This window comes from Pseudorca crassidens, chromosome X, assembly GCF_039906515.1.
Source record: "Pseudorca crassidens isolate mPseCra1 chromosome X, mPseCra1.hap1, whole genome shotgun sequence".
Lineage (NCBI taxonomy): Eukaryota > Metazoa > Chordata > Mammalia > Artiodactyla > Delphinidae > Pseudorca > Pseudorca crassidens.
Genome location: NC_090317.1, coordinates 45,443,190 through 45,460,867, shown reverse-complemented (window position 1 = coordinate 45,460,867; position 17,678 = coordinate 45,443,190). Strand labels below are relative to the sequence as shown.

Sequence of the window (17,678 nt, the reverse complement as noted above, 5' to 3'; positions counted from 1 at the left end):
ACATTATTCTAAGTGAAATAAATCAAAGACAAATACTGTATGATATCATTTATATGTGGAATCTAAAACATAAAAAAAACTAGTGAATATAACAAAAAAAAGGAGCAGACTCACAGATACAGAGAACAAACTAGTGGTTACCAGTGGGGAGAGGGAAGTGGAAAGGGGAAATATAGGGGTACTGGATTAAAAGTTACAAACTACTATGTATAAAATAAGCTACAAGGATATATTGCACAGCACAGGGAATATAGTCAATATTTTATAATAACTATAAATGAAGTATAACCTTTAAAAGTTGTGAATTGGGGCTTCCCTGGTGGCACAGTGGTTGAGAGTCCGCCTGCCGATGCAGGGGACACAGGTTCGTGCCCCGGTCCGGGAAGATCCCACATGCCGCGGAGCGGCTGGGCCCGTGAGCCATGGCCGCTGAGCCTGTGCGTCCGGAGCCTGTGCTCCGCGACAGGAGAGGCCACGACAGTGAGAGGCCTGCGTACCACAAAAAAAAACAAACAAAAAAAAGTTGTGAATCACTATGTTGTACACCTGAAACTTATATATATATTGTAAATCAACAATACCTTAATAAAAAATCATGTTCAAAGAGCCAATACTTTTGTAACTGAGCTCTAATTATTAAAGAATGAAGGATTAAAATAAAAACAATAAGAGAACAAGTACCTCGATTAAAAAATGGGCCTGGGCTTCCCTGGTGGCGCAGTGGTTAAGAGTCTGCCTGCTGATGCAGGGGACACGGGTTCGTGTCCCGGTCTGGAAAGATCCCACATGCCGCGGAGCGGCTGGGCCCGTGAGCCATGGCCGCTGAGCCTGCGCGTCCAGAGCCTGTGCTCCACAACGGGAAAAGCCACAATAGTGAGAGACCCACGTACCGCAAAAAAAAAAAAAAAAAAAATGGGCCTTACACCTTAACAGATACCTCACTGAAGAAGATATACAGATGGCAAATAAGCATATGAAAAGAAGCTCCACACCATATGTCATCAGGGGAATTGCAAATTAAATAACAAGGAGATATCACTATACACCTATTAAAATGCCCAAAATCCAGAACACTGACAACACTAAATAGTGGCAAAGATGTTGAAGAGCAGAACTCTCTTTCATTGCTAGTAGAAATATAAACTCGTACAGCCACTTTGAAAGACAGCTTGGTGGTTTCTTACAAAACTAAACATATTCTTCCAATACAATCCAGCAATCACATTCCTTGATATTTACCTACAGGAAGTGAAAACTTATGTCCACATAAAAATGTGCGCACAAGTATGTATAGTAGCTTTATTCACAATTGCCAAAACTTTTGAAAGCAAACAAGATGTCCTTCAGTAGGTAAATGGATAAATAAACTGTGGTATATCTAGACAATGGAATATTACTCAGTGCTAAAAAGAAATGAGCTATCAAGCCATGAAAAGACATAGAAGAACCTTATAAATGCTTATTACTCAAAGAACACAAAGTGAAAAGGCTACATACTGTATCATTCCAACTATATAACATTCTGGAAAAGGCAAAACTGTAAAAACAGTAAAAAAAGATCAGTGGTATCCAGGGGCTGTGGGGTGAGTGGTGGTACTGAGTACACAGGATTTTTTAAGGCAGTGGAAATATTCTGTATGATATTACAATGACTGACATAAGTCATTATACATTTGCCCAAACCCACAGAATGTACAGCATCAAGAGTGAACACTAAGATAAACTATGAACTTTGGGTAATTACTATGTGTTGATACAGATTCATCAGTTGTAATAAAAGTACCACTCTGGTGGGGTATGTTAAAAATGGGGGAGGCTATGTATGTATAGAGGCAGGAGGTACATGGGAAATCTCTGTACCTTTCTCTTGAATTTTCTATGAACCTACAAACTGCTCCACACACACAAAAAAATTAAGTCTTAAAAAAAAAAAACACCAGGGCTTCCCTGGTGGCGCAGTGGTTGGGAGTCCGCCTGCCGATGCAGGGGACACGGGTTCGTGCCCCGGTCTGGGAGGGTCCCACATGCCGCGGAGCGGCTGGGCCCGTGAGCCATGGCCGCTGGGCCTGCGCGTCCGGAGCCTGTGCTCTGCAATGGGAGAGGCCACAACAGTGAGAGGCCCGTGTACCGCAAAAAAAAAAAAAAAAAAAAAAAAACCGAAGAATGGAAGGAAATATATGCAAATCAGGCATCTAATAAGGTTCTAATATCTTGAATATATAAAGAGCTCTTACAATTCAACAACATATTGACAGCCCAATTAAAAAGTGGACAAAAGACTTGAATAGACATTTTCCAAAGAAGTTATACAAATGGCCAGCAAGCAAATGAAAAAATGTTCAACAGCATTATTAGAGAAATGCAGAACTAAACCACAAGGAGATACCACTTCACACCCACTAGGCTGGTCATAAGCAAAAAAACAAAGTAACAAGTGTTGATTAGGATGTGGAGGAAATGGAAACTTTGTACATTGCTTGTGGGATTATAAAATGGTACAGCCACTCTGGAAAGCTTGGCACTTTCTCAAAAAGTTAAACACAGAATTACCATATGACCTAGCAATTCCACTCCTAGGTGCATTCCCCAAAAGAACTGAAAACAGGTGTTCTAAATTTATCTAAAATGACTGATATTTGCATACCTCTGTGATTATACTAAATACCATTGAATTGTTCACTTTAAATGTGTGAATTGTATGTTATATGAATAATGTCTCAATATAGCTGTTATGTGTGTGCATGCATGTGCACACACACACACTCTCTCACATACATATGGAATGAAGTACTAATATGTGCTACTACATGAACGAACCTTAAAACATTATGCTAAGTAAAAGGAGCCAGTCACAAAGGACCATATATTCTATTTATATGAAATGTCCAGAATAGGCAAACAGAGACAAAATATACATTAGTGGTTGCCCAGGGCTAGAGGGAATAGGGGATTGGGGTGCTTATAGCTAAAGGTTATAGGGTTTCTTTTGAGGTGACAAAAATATTCTAAAATTGACTGTGGTGATGGTTCCAGAACTCTGTGAGTATACTAAAAACCACTGAATTGTATAGTTTAAGTGTGAATTATAGTTCAATAAAGCTGTTTTTTCTTAAAAAAAATTAAAACATATCACTAGGAGACAGGGGATTACAACTTGAGTTGAACTAATAAATTAAAGGAATCAACTATGGAAGCTTACTCACAGATGGAACCCTTGTGCCCCTGGATTCACCTCCTCTAGTCAATTAGAGGACAGGGGTGGCAGTTCATATCCAGAACTCTGTGATCCACATGGGCACCACAGGATTTTACTAGCTGAATATGCAAGATCTGTGTCTTACACAGTTTACTGTGCTCTTGTTGGTAGAGAATGGCAAAGTGAGTTTCTACAGGTTGAGCCCACCTTTGCCACTGTAGTTCGGTGACTACCACCAGCATTTCCCTCACAGACACCCTAGTAGCTTTATATTTCCACTTGTCATTGATAATTTGCTGAGGATACTAACAGTGCTGCTTCTCTTCTATGTCCCTGCTTCCAGGAAGCTAGATTCTTCTGCAGGCAAGGTTCCACATTTCGGTGGACATGCAAAATGCCTCCAGTGTCCTGGTGTAACATTTGGCAGGCAATGAACCAGCCTTCTTCAGAGCTAAGGACCAGCCCAAGAACTACCCTGTCAGCAATGTGCAACAGTTTCAGCTACAAGAGGTGTAAAGAAAATGAAATGAGGAACAACAGCAGTACTTTCAAATAGGACATAGCCATAGCACAGCAAGAGGGAAAATGACTATGACGATTTTCCGAATTCTCTCTTCCACTTGTGTATTTTGCAAAGAAAAACAAAGAAACAAATGCTTCTCCACTTTATTTTGTAGGAAATAAGGAAGACTCATTTTTCATGAGTTTTCACTCCAACTTAACATTTCTCCCATCATTTTCCTCTCTAATTTCTTTTAGAGCAGGCAATCCACATCTTTTAAACAGCATTAAAAATCTGAAGTCCCATAGTTTTACTTCAACCATTTTATTATCTTTCTGTACTAGTTCCAGACCTTGGCTGCTTACCAATCTTCTCCTTTACCCGATTACATGCAACTAACTATCTACATGTATCACTCAAATTCTATGAGTGAAATCATTCAATATAAGAACAGTGCTTTGTATGGTGAGATGATGAAGGTAAACAACACAGTTGGTCTTACTTTGGATATTTTCTGAAAGTCACTGCCTGGTAGTATATGTGGAAAGTCACTCAAAAGATATATTTCCCCTGCACTCACCTTCCTGTTATCTTCAAAGTATATTTGGCACCGATCTGCTACTCCATTTATCTCTAGATTTTTTTCTCAGAGCAGGTACAGCATGAGGATTCCAATCACAGGCATGGATGAAGGCAGCATCAGCATAAACTAGGAATGGTAATGTAAAATAGTCAATCCCTACAGGAAGATTAGACACTGGTTGAGATTATGGATCCCAAGTGGCCAACCATAAATATAGGTTCCAAGCTCTAAGACTCAGAAATAGCAATCTTCTTGAAGGAACACCCAGCTGTGGACTGAGTTGGGAGTTAATTTCCTATAATCACAGCCAAGGGACTTAAGAAGGCAGAGACACTGACTACCTCAGATGTAAGAAGTCCCCTTATTCAAATTTGTCAATGACTATACTCTAGACCTATCTTTATCTTCCTCCTCATTATCAATAAGCAGATACTTAGTACTATATTGACTGGGGTACTTACATACATGTTCTTTAGGGAGAAGACAACATTAATACAAATATTTAGAAGATATATAGAAACACAACCAAATGTTGAATACTTTGAGTATTTATACCATACACATACCAAAGGCCAGTGCACTCTAGGTAATAACTGAACAGCAGTGTTCAAAAGACAGTAGATAGGGAGGTATTAGCACTCTTTACATCACTCTGGGAAGAGTTTAAAAAGTTATTTGAATGACAGTCTAGTGAAGGAAATTATGAGAAAACATGTCAGGCATGGGAGTCATGGGAGAAGGTTCATGGGTATAAAAAATGTGGCAATCTAATAGGGGGTGCTGACATTCAGGAGGACTTTAGACTTCATCCACAGTGAAACAGGAAGAGCCTTTAGGAGGAGAATCGCATGATCAAAAGGAAGACAATTTCTTCTTACATTTTAAAGAGCTAACCTGATAAGGGGACATTAAATTTGCCGGGAAGGTGATAAAGAATTTTTATTCTATTAACAAAAACAGATTTGGAGTTCACTGCACTTTAATACGAATATACCATATTTGAACAACATAATTTTCTCATGGCCTTGAAGAAAAACATTGATTCAAGAGTTTCAAGAGTGGACTGGACCTGAATAGGGGTCTGGGGAATAGGCTGCTACTTCAAGCCCATGGTCCCTAGAATCATCACCTGCATAGAGACCCCCACACACCAGTGCTTCTCCAGTACAGGGCAATGACATCACTCACAGCTTCTCGGTGATATCTCAAATGAGAAGATGCACTGGGTCCCACGAAAATCATTCCTAGGGAAAGAAATATAACAAGAAGGAAGTTGAATAACAAAGGCATCAAATTTAAAAAGTGAGAGCTCACGGTTGTTCGTGACATTACAGTAGCTAGTTCAGATAAGAACTGAAACTAAGAATAATAGCTAAGATGTGAATGCTTACCATGTGCAAGGCACTGTGCAAAAGCTTGTGTTCTAAATCACTTAATCATCAGGACTTCCCTGGAGGTCCAGTGGTTAAGATTCTGTGCTTCCACTGCAGGGGGCGCAGGTTCGATCCCTGGTCGGGGAACTAAAATCCCACATGCTGCAGAGTGTGGTAAGTACATAAATACATAAATAAATAAATCACTTCATCATCATCCCAACAACCTCATGAGGTTATTATATCCACATTACAGATGAGGAAACTGAGGTTCACAGACACACAGCTAGAAAGTGACAGTGCTGGCATCTGAACCCAAGGTATCTCTTAGTTTGTGTTCTTAAATTGCCTCCAAATGGATAGTAAACTATCATTCAAGAGAATTGGATTATGACCCTTCCAGATTTCCCTTTTTCTTTTGCTCCTGTTAACCACCTCCTACACAGACATACCCCTACAAATGGGTTTCCACTGGTTCTATTACAGTCATCTAGATCTTTCATATTCTGGAAGACATTCTGATTTAATAAAAGGAACCAGGTCTCCTTGGAGAAATGGCTGGTTCTCCCATGGCTGTGGCAGGGAATATACAAAATGAGCAACCTGTAGTGCCAGAAAGTAAGGAAGTGCTCAAAGAACAAAACAATGGGGACATGCCAAAGGGATACAGGGTCCAATGTGAAAGAGTTTCTAATGAACAAAGCTGGAACAATTTGAGAAACAAAATAAATAATTCTTCCTTATAGAAGAATGCTAAATAATTTATGTAGATTCTCACCCTCCAGGAAGTGGAGCTTAATCTTCCCCAACCCTTCTTGAAAGTGGGCTGGACTTAGTGACTAACTTCCGAAGAATAGAGTATAGAAAGTGGGGAAAATAACTATATGGAGGAAAAAGCTGGTAAAGGCTGGTCAGCTCATCAAAGCCTTGATATATGATGAGAATGGTATTTTACCTTTGTGGTCTTTCTCCCAAACACCCATAAGCCCATTCTCATCATGAGGAAAAAAATCAGACAAATCCCAATTGAGGCACAGTCTACAAAATACCTGAATAGTACTCCTCAATACTGTCAAGGTCATCAAAACAAAGAAATTCTGAGAAACTGCCACAATCAACAGGAACCAAAGGAGACATGAGAACAATCTAACGTAGTGTCCTGGACTGGATCCTAGAACAGAAAAATACATTAAGTAAAAACTAAGGAGATCCGAAAAACAGTATGGACTTTAGTTCATCAGTATGGGTTCACTGATCGTAGCAAATGTACCATACTAATGTAACACGTTGAGAAAAGGGGTAACTGTGTGCAGGGCAGGGAGTGGGTGGATATGGGAACTCTCTGTACTATTTTTGGAACTTTCTGGTAAATCTAAAACTATCCTAAAATACAAAGTTTATTTATTTATTTCTTTACATTTTTATTGGAGTATAATTGCTTTACAACGGTGTGTTAGTTTCTGCTTTATAACAAAGTGAATCAGTTATACATATGTTCCCGTATCTCTTCCCTCTTGCATCTCCCTCCCTCCCACCCCTCTAGGTGGTCACAAAGCACCGAGCTGATCTCCCTGTGCTATGCGGCTGCTTCCCACTAGCTAGCTATTTTACGTTTGGTAGTGTATATATGTCCATGCCACTCTCTCACTTTGTTACAGCTTACCCTTCCCCCTCCCCATATCCTCAAGTCCATTCTCCAGTAGGTCTGTGTCTTTATTCCTGTCTTAACCCTAGGTTCTTCATGACATTTTTTTCCTTAGATTCCATATATATGTGTTAGCATACGGTATCTGTCTTTCTCTTTCTGACTTACTTCACCCTGCATGACAGACTCAAAGTTTATTTTTAAAAAAATCACAAAACCTGGAAAAAGAAATAGAATCAAAGCCCAGCTTTTGTCCTCATTAATTGTGAACCTTGTATAAGTCACTATCTAAACACTGGTATCTCTGTTTATAAAACAGATAGAATACTGTTTATTTCAGTGATATCTGTAAGTTGGTAAACTAGGAAACTCCAGGCTCTCCTACCCCCACCCACATTAACATTTTTAAAAAACCAACTACAAATTAGCAAAAAATAACTTTACAGGAGATCTGGAAAACAGTCTATAGCAACCAAGCGAAAGCTTAATCAAGAAAAAGCCACACAGGAAATGGAAGGAAATTTCGTGGTATTTTTACTTACTTGTACCCCACCTCTCCTTCCCCTGTAGTGTACGGAAGCACAGTCTGGGAGATGCAGTGGCCTGGCTGTCAATTCCCTCCCTCTAACTGGAAAGAAGAGGAAGGTGAACCTTTTTTGCAATGTTCTAATCTGTCTAGGGGCTGCCTAAGGTACTGGTCTCTTAGAGTTCAGAAAGAGAAAAGCGGTATAGCTCGGATCTCAGGCTAGGAAAAGACAGGAAATAGTGGACACCGCTCGAGAAAGCTGCAGAGGGACTATAGTCTCACAACATCCAGGGCAAGAGATTAGAGGTAGAGGAGCACAACAGAACATTAATGGCCGCCAGAAGAAGCAGTGGTGAGAGTCTTTTGGAAAGTAAGACACTTAAAAACAGATGTGTATTTTAGGGAATTGAAAAAGCACACACAGTGGCCTAGGCAAGATGTACGCCTAGAAAAGGTCCAAGAAGACTTTAAGCCTTGACACGAGGCTGATCCCAAGGCCCAGAGCAAGCCTTGCTAATTAGTAAATGTCTTCCCCAGCACACAGCCTACCTGCAAGGCTGTTTTTTTCAAATACCCAATTTTCAATTTAAAAAAATCACAAAGCATACAAAGAAATAGGAAAATATGCCACATTCAAAGGAAGAAAATAAAGTGGCAGAAACTGTCCCTGAAAAAGCACAGGCACTAGAAGTATCAAACAAAGACTAAAACAATTATCTTAAATATGTTCAGAGAACTAAAGGAAAACACAAAGAACCAAAGGAATGAGGAAAGGAATATATTTTTAAAATGAGAATACCAAAAAAGAAACAAAAATTATAAAAAGGAACAAAAAAGAAATTCTAGAGCTGAAAATATAGTAACAACTAAAATATTCACTAGAGGGGTTCAACAATAGACTGAAACAAGAAGAAACAATCAGTGAAGCTGAAGTTATCATTTGAAATTATCAAGTCTGAGGAGCAAAAAAGAATGAAGTGGACAGAGATTAAAAGATTAATGGGACATAATCAAACAACATATGCATTATGAGAGTCCCAGAGGTTGAAAGAAAGAAAAGAAGAGCAGAGAGGTTATTTGAAGAAATAATGGCTGAAAACTTCTCAAATTTGAGGAAAAACATGGATTCACAAGTCCAAGAATCTCAATGAACTCTAAGTAAGATAAACTGAAAGAGGCCTACGCCAAGATACATTATAATCAAACTGTCAACAGCTATAGTGAGAATCTTGAAAGGACCATGAAAAAGCTACTCTTATGTGCAAGGGATCCTCAATAAGATGATCAGCAAATTTCTCAGTGGAAACCTCAGAGACCAAAAGAAGTGAGATAATATATTTATAGGGCTGAAAGAATAAATGTCAACTGAGAATTCTGTATCTGGCAAAACTGTCCTTCAGAAATGAGAGAGAAATTAAGACACTCTCAGATGAATAATATTCAACATCGAAAAGGAAGTTTTAGCCATAGAAATTAGGCAAGAAAATTAAATAAAAGGCATCCAAATTGGAAAGGAAGAACTAAAATTACCTGTTTGCAGATGACATGATCTCATATGGAGAACAGCCTAAATATTCCTCCCCCTGAAAAAACTCATTAGAACTAATAAATGAACTCAGCAAACTTGCAGAGTTTGCTGCAAAATAACAAAAGTAAATAAATGGGACCTAATTAAACTTAAAAGTTTTTGCACACAAATGAAACCATAAACAAACCAAAAAGAAAACCCTCAGAATGGGAGAAAATGTTTGCAAATGAAGCAACAGACAAGGTTTTAGTCTCCAAAATATACAAACAACTCAGGAAGCTCAATATCAAAAAAACAAACAATCCAATCAAAAAATGGGCAGAGGATCTAAACAGACATTTCCCCAAAGAAGACATACAGATGGTTAAAAAGCACATGAAAAGATGCTCAACATCACTAATTATTAGAGAAATGCAAATCAAAGCTACAATGAGGTATTACTTCACACCAGTCAAAATGGCCATCATCAAAAAACCTACAAACAATAAATGCTGGAGAGGGTGTGGAGAAAAGGGAACCCTCCTACACTGTTGGTGGGAATGCAAACTGGTACATCCACTATGGAGAACAGTATAGGTTCCTTAAGAAACTAAAAACAGAGCTATCATTTGATCCAGCAATCCCACTCCTAGGCATATATCCAGAGAAAACCATAATTTGAAAAGTTACTTGCACCACAATATTCATTGCAGCACTACTCACAATAGTCAGGACATGGAAGCAACCTAAATGTCCATCAAAAGAGGAATGGGTAAAGAAGATATGGTATATATATACAGTGGAATATTACTCAGCCATAAAAAAAAGAACAAAATAATGCCACTTGCAGCAACATGGATGGACCTAGAGATTCTCATACTGAGTGAAGTAACTCAGACAGAGAGAGACAAATATCATATGATATCGCTTACATGTGGAATCTAAAAAAGCCTACACAATTATACTCCAATAAAAATGTTAAAAAAATAAATTAATTAAAATTAAAAAAGCCTACAAATGAACTTATATACAAAACCAAAATAGAGTTACAGATGTAGAAAATAAACGTATGGTTACTGGGGGGTAAGGGGGGGAGAAGAGATAAATTTGAAGATTGGGATTGACACATACACACACACACACATATATACATATGTGTGTGTATATATATATATGTATATATATATAAAAGGTAACTAATGAGCATCTACTGTACAGCACAGGGATCTCTACTCAACACTCTGTAATGGCCTATATGGGAAAAGAATCTAAAAAAGCGTGGATATATGTATTTTTATAACAGATTCACTTTGCTGTACACCTGAAACTAACACAACATTGTAAATCAATTATACTCCAATAAAAATTAAAAAAAAACAAAAAAACCCCAAAATACTGGAATTCTAAATTTCATCAGAATTACTAAAATATATTTTCCCAAATATTAAAATCATATTGAAGGGCCCACTTACAAATAATAACTCAGTTCACTTCTGAACTTAGGTAATGTTTCTGTAGTAATGTCTTTACACATTTTTAATTAAAAATATATATATTTAAGGTGTAAAAAATAACATACAAAAGCCAGTTGCATTTCTATACACTAAGAATGAACAATCTGTATAGGAAATTAAGAAAACAATTCCATTTATAATAGCATCAAAAAGAGTAAGTAAAGGAACAAAACCAAAAATAAACAAGTGGGACTACATCAAACCAAAAAGCTTCTGTACAGCAAAGGAAATCATCAACAAAATGAAAAGGTAACCTACCACATGGGAGAAAACATTTGCAGATCATGTATCTGATAAGGGGTTAATATCCAAAATATAAAAAGAACTCATAACACTCAAAAGGGAAAAAAGCAAACAATTCGATTAAAAAATGGGCAGAGGATCTGAACGGACTTTTTTCCAAAGAAGACATACACGTGGTCAACATACATGAAGACATACACGTGGTCAACATACATACTAGTCAACACAACTAGTCTTCTGGGAAATGCAAATCAAAAACCACAATGAGATATCACCTCACATCTGTCGGAATGGCTATTCAAAAAGACAAGACATAACAAGTGTTGGTGAGGGTGTGGAGAAAAGGGAACTGTTGTGCACTGTTGATGGAAATGTAAATTGGTACAGCCACTATGGAAAACAGTATGGAGTTTCCTCAAAAAATTAAAAATAGAACTACTACATGATCTAGCAATTCCACTTTTGGGTATTTATCTGAAGGAAACAAAAACACTAACTTGAAAAAATATATGCACCCCAATATTCATTGCAGCTTTATTTACAATAGCCAAGATATGGAAGCAACCTAAGTGTCCATGGATGGATGAATGGATAAAGAAAATGTAGTATACATATACAATGGAACATTATTCAGCCATTAAAAAGAAGTAAATCTTGCCATTTGTGACAACACGGATGGACCTTGAGGGCACTACGCTACGTGACATAAGTCAGAGAAATACCATATGAGCTCTCTTACATGTGGAATCCAAAAAAAAAAAAAACACCTCATAGTTAGAACAGACTGGTGGTTGCCAGAGGGTGAAGGTGGTCAAAAGATACAAACTTCCAGTTATAAAATAAATATGACCTGGGATGTAATGTAAAGCATGGTGAATATAGTTAGTAATACTGCATTGTGTACCTGAAAGTTGCTAAGAGAGTAGATATTAAAAGTTCTCATCACAAGACAAGAAAGTTGTAATTATGTGTGGTGATGACTGTTAACTAGACTTACTGTGGTGATCATTTTGCAATATATACAAATATTGAATCATTATGTTGTACACCTGAAAATAATATAATGTTATATGTCAAATATATATATATATAAAAAACAATAAAATACTCAGGATTAAACTTAACCAAGAAGGTGACTTTTATGCTGAAAATTACAAAAGGTTACTGAAAGAAATTAAGGAATACACAAATAAATAGAAAGACATCCATGTTCATGAGTTGGAAGATGCAATATTGTTATGATGTCAATACCACCAAAAGCAATCTACAAATTCAAAGCAATCCCTATTAAAATCCCAATAACATTTTGGAAGAAATTTTTTTAAAAATCTATCCTAGAAGTCACATGGAATCCCAAGGGATTTTGAAGTTAAAACAATCTTGAAAAAGAACAAAGTTGGTGGTCTCACACTTCCTGATTTCAAAACTTACTACAAATCTATTGTACGATAATCAAAACAGTGTGGCACTGGCATAAGACAGACATATAGATCAATGGAATAGAATAGGGAGTCCAGAAATAAACGCTCACATATATGGTCAATGGTCAAATGATTTTCAACAAGGGTGTCAAGACCATTCAATGGGGAAAGGGCAGTCTTTTGAACAAATGGCGCTGGGAATATTGGATATCCACATGCTAAAGGATAAAGTTGGACCTTTACCTTAAACCATATACAAAAATTAACTCAAACTGGACCAAAGATCTAAATGTAAGAGCTAAACCTATAAAACTCTCAGAAGAAAACATAGAAGAAAAGTTTTATGACACTGGTTTTGGCAAAGATTTCTTGGAAATGATACCAAATGCACAGGTAACAAATAAAAAAATAGATAAGTTGAACTCCATCAAAATTTAAAACTTTCGTGTATCCAAAGGACACTACCAACACAGTAAAAAGACAACCCACAGAATGGGAAAAATATTTGGAAATCATATATCTGATATGGGATTAGGATCCAGAATATATTTTTAAAAACTCCTACAACTCAATGACAACAAAAAAAACCAAACAACCAGATTAAAAAATGGGAAAAGGACTTAAATAGATATTTCTCCAAAGAAGATCTACAAATGGCCAATAAGCACATGAAAAGACATTCAACCTCATTAATCCTTAGGTGTTAGATAACAGAAAATATATATATTTGGTTATGTCCCCGGTTCCTGGCACAGAGCTCCTAAAACCTTTTCCTAAGAGCACTAGGAGCATCTCTTGTTCTAATATTTGGTCTTTGACCCCATCCCTTACATAGGACTCCTAAAAGCCTCATAAATTCCTAAATGATAAGAGCACTAGCAGCATTTTTTGTTCTAATGAGGCAACTCTGGGTGAGCTCCTGGATGGGGGCTGGTCACCAGAATAACCAAGCCATGATCAGAAGCTTGGAATTTTTGGCTCTTCCCCCTCCCCCTCCTCCAGAGAGGGGAGAGAAGCTGGAAATGGAGTAATAATTGATCATGCCTATGTGACAAAGCCTTCATAAAAATCCCCAAAGTAGGGGGTTCGAAGAGCTTCCAGGTGGATGAACACATCCACATACCAGGAGAATGATGTACCCCCAACTCTTCAGAGACAGAAGCTCCTGCACTTGGGACCCTTGAAGAACTCACCCTATATATCTCTTCAAATGGCTGTTCAACTGTATCCTTTGTCATATCCTTTAGTAAACTGACAAAAGTAACTGTTCTCCCGAGTTCTATGAGCCACTCTAGCAAATTAACTGAACCCAAGGAGGAAGTCGCTGGAACCTCTGATTTATAGCCAATTAGTCAAAAACACAGGTGATAACCTGGGCTTGTGACTGGCATAAGTGGGGGTGGAAAGCAGTCTTGTGGGACTGAGCCCTTAACCTGTGAATCTGATGCTATCTCCAGGTAGACAGTGTCAGAATTCAGTTAAACTGTATGACACCCAGCTGGTGTCACAGAGAATTGCTTGTTGTGGGGAAAATCCCCCACCACATATGTGGTGACCAGAAGTGTCAAAAGTAAAGTGTTCTATGTGAAAGTAATGGAGACACACAGGAGAGGAGAACAGTAGGTTTTTCCAATATAGTACAGAAATGCAAATCAAAACCACAATGTAATACCACTTCATACTTTTTAGGGTGGCTATTATCAAAAAAACAAACCAGAAAATAACAAATGTTGGTGAGGATGAAATGGGAACCCCTGTGCATTCCTGCTGGGAATGTAAAATGGTGCAGCCACTGTGGAAAACAGTATGATGGTTTCTCAAAAAATTAAACATAGAATTACCACAAGATCTAGCAATTCCACTTCTGAGTATATATCCAAAAGAATTAAAAGCAGGGACTCAAACAGATATTTGTACACCCATGTTCATAGCAGCATTATTCACAATAGTCAAAAGGTGGAAGCAATCCAAGTATTCATCAATGCATGAATGGATAAACAAAATGTGGTATATACACACAATGGAATATTATTCAGCCTTAAAAAGGAAGGAAATTCTGATACATGCTACAACATAAATGAACCTTGAAGACATTATGCTAACTGAAATAAATCACAAAAAGAAAAACAGTGTTACGATTCCACTTATATGAGGTATGTAGCGTAGTCAAATTCATAGAGACAAAGTAGAATGGTGGTTGCCAGGGGCTGGGGGGAGGAGACAATGGGGCATTAGTGTTTGATGGGTATGGAGTTTCAGTTTGTGAAAATACGAAAGTTCTGGAGATGGAGAATGATGATAGTTGCACAAAGTGAATATTCTTAATGCCACCGAACTATGCACTTAAAAATGGTTAAAACTGGGCTTCCCTGGTGGCGCAGTGGTTGAGAGTCCGCCTGCCAATGCAGGGGACACGGGTTCGTGCCCCGGTCTGGGAAGATCCCACGTGCCACAGAGCGGCTGGGCCCGTGATCCATGGCCGCTGAGCCTGCGCGTCCGGAGCCTGTGCTCCGCAACAGGAGAGGCCACAACAGTGAGAGGCCCATGTACCACAAAAAAAAAAAAAAAAGGTTAAAACTGTAAATTTTGTTATGTATATTTTACCACAAAAAGATAGCATACTAAAACCATCTCCCAGGTTTTGTGAGAATCAAGTGAGATCTATGTAAAAAAGCTTTGTAATCTATATGGCCCTTCACAAATATTAGCTCTTTTTAATCACCACCCTGTTTACCCCAGCCTGATGCCATTATCCACATGCTCAACCGAGCCATGCTCACCTAGCAGCATACTGTTGGAGTTTAAGTGCTATCCAGTGATATCCACCTTCATCTTGCTAGGCCCTGAATTCCATGTGCCAAGGCAATGGTATCCCAGAGTTCTGGTTCTGAAACAGAACAAGCCCCCAAACAGACAAAAGTTTCAGACAAGCCTGGTGGCTCCTAGAGAAAAAACTCAAAAGACTTCTTCCCCTCTTACTCAGTTTTTCCCAATGCTTGGTTTGGAAACAGTCCTCATTCAGCAACAAGAGGTCAGCATGCCACTGCCAAGAACAAAGGAAATCCTCCAATTCAACTGACCACCCAACTCCCTGGCCTGCTACCTAGCAACATATTTAATGAGGCAGCCTTTGAGCAGGTGAACAATCCTGAACCTCCTTTGAAGGAACAGGATTCTGGGAAAGGAATACAGGAAATATATTCACTGAGCATGAACTGAGAAGTAGTTACATAAGAAATATAAATGAAAATGCTAAAGCTGAAAGACCAGAATAACCAGCTTTGATGGGTTAGACAATTATCTGTAGAGTAGCCTCAAACCTGAACCCTCAAACATTCTCAGAAAGTATAAATATTGGTGCAGAACCACTGTAATAATGCAGTAGTGCAAAGCCTAGGAATGATGTTTCTTTCTGGAAAGCTAGCCAATTGGTACCTATAGCCAGATACTGACCAGGATCTGTGTCAACATTCACGTGCTTTCTGAGGGCCCCAAGTTACCTTATGTCTTGCAGGCACCAGAGGATTCCTCCTAACTTGGGTAATGCTACAGTTCTATTTGGAATCTTTTTTGTGAAATGTTGTCTATCCATAGGTTTCTGCCTTCCAAAGGGAGATTTCATTCCATGACTGTCTGAGGAAATTTAAATGTGGACCAAACATAAGCAACACTTACTCCAGCCTTGGAAGTATGACCTTTCATGGCCAGGATAAATAACCCAAGTCTCTGTGCCCTCACAATCTTGAATGTCTTTGTTTGCTTCACTGGTACCTTATCCAATATTCTTAGTGCCATTAACAAAACTGGATAAGAACTCAGGACTTTAACACAAAACTTTCTGCCAATGCCCCACAAATCTTGCCCGTGGTTTCCCAAATTCTTTGATTCTCCACTACATACCCTTTCTCTTCTGCTCAAAGCCCCCAAATAACACTTAGTCCCATTTGTGTAGAAATGCATCTTTCCTAGTTTTTCCCCTACCTCTTCATACAGCACCTATTTCCTTGTGTTAACTGAGGTTCAGTCATAATACCTACAACAGCATCAGACAACACCTTCTGTCTTCATTTTGCTACAATCTGGAGGCAAAAGAAATGTGTCACTCTGGGAGCGTAGCAATGAAGGGAAAAGACCCTCATGGACAACAGCAATGAGGCATGGGGTCACAGGCACATGGTCTATAACTGAAACACAAATATAAAAAACCAAAAGCTTAGGAAATAGCCCTTGTACACATGTCTTCTTCTATAACCAGTAGGGGTGGTTGATGAAGTGATAGAACCAACAATCCATTCTCCACAAATGGTTGATGGCAGAACAAGCCCTGGCTAAGCGCCTCAACCTATTCTTCGGTGGTTCATTATTATGAGACAGTGATCCACCATCACCAGGCCCTATGCTCTAAGTTCTTTTCCAAAAACGGTTTAAAAAAAAAAACGCCATTAAAAATTCTGAGTTATACTGGTAGGCAGTAGATACAGCACTTAAACATGCAGCCTCTGGAGCCAAAGCAACCCAAGTTAAAATCATCTTAGCTGCTCCCGATGTACAACCAGTCAAAGATATTTTCCGTTCCGAAGTTTTCAGATACCCTGCCTGCCAACGTCCTCCGCCGCCCCGCCCCCTCACCACCACGAAACACTTGGAGCCCAGAGGCTGCACTAGAGCAGGTAGGGGTGTCTTCCGCGTTTACCTCCCCATCTCCTCAGCTATGTGGCCGCCTTGACGTTGAGCGCCCCTCATCCTCTAGGCTGCCGCGACTGTCTTTCCTCATGTCGCCCTGAAGGTTCACAGCTTTTGCAAAAGAATAAAACGCAAGCCGCTGGGGCGTGGCCAAGCGTTTCCCTCCCGTAACAGGGCGGAACTAAAATGAAAATGCCACGGTTGTTTACCATAGGACTTCCCTGTTACCATGGTAAAGCCGCCGCCGCCTCATTATTGTGGTCGACAATTACTTGCGTTAGCCTAAGAAAAAAATGAGTAATAAGGAATTCTACATACTAAAAGCCTTCAAATCAGCCGAGCTCCAGCTCAGAACCAAGTTATTCTCAGGCGGGAGCCCAGGGCCGGGGAAGCTGGGGGAGTAGCACTCTCGTGGATGTAACGCTTGCCGGCTGCTGACGGAATAACGCCGGGGGAGGGACCCTGCGTCCCTCGGGCCCAGGAGT

At 39.0% G+C, this 17,678-nt stretch overlaps 1 protein-coding gene across 9 annotated transcripts in view; it reads right to left on the bottom strand.

Moving 5' to 3' along the window:
* SYTL4 (synaptotagmin like 4) overlaps positions 1–17,627 on the bottom strand; it is a 197,017-nt gene extending 179,390 nt beyond the window's left edge. The window contains exons 1-7 of one of the 9 annotated variants that reach the window (XM_067723354.1): positions 17,204–17,621; positions 16,492–16,589; positions 15,490–15,553; positions 15,291–15,397; positions 6,704–6,825; positions 5,673–5,816; positions 4,279–5,525 (exon numbers count right to left, since the gene is read on the bottom strand). The gene's annotated coding sequence lies outside the window, so the exon portion shown is untranslated. Of the gene's footprint in view, positions 1–4,278; positions 5,526–5,672; positions 5,817–6,703; positions 6,826–15,290; positions 16,590–17,203 lie in introns of all 9 variants that reach the window. The other 8 variants (XM_067723351.1, XM_067723355.1, XM_067723353.1 and 5 more) reach the window with 8 other exon arrangements.
* Between the last annotated feature and the right edge of the window lie 51 nt (positions 17,628–17,678).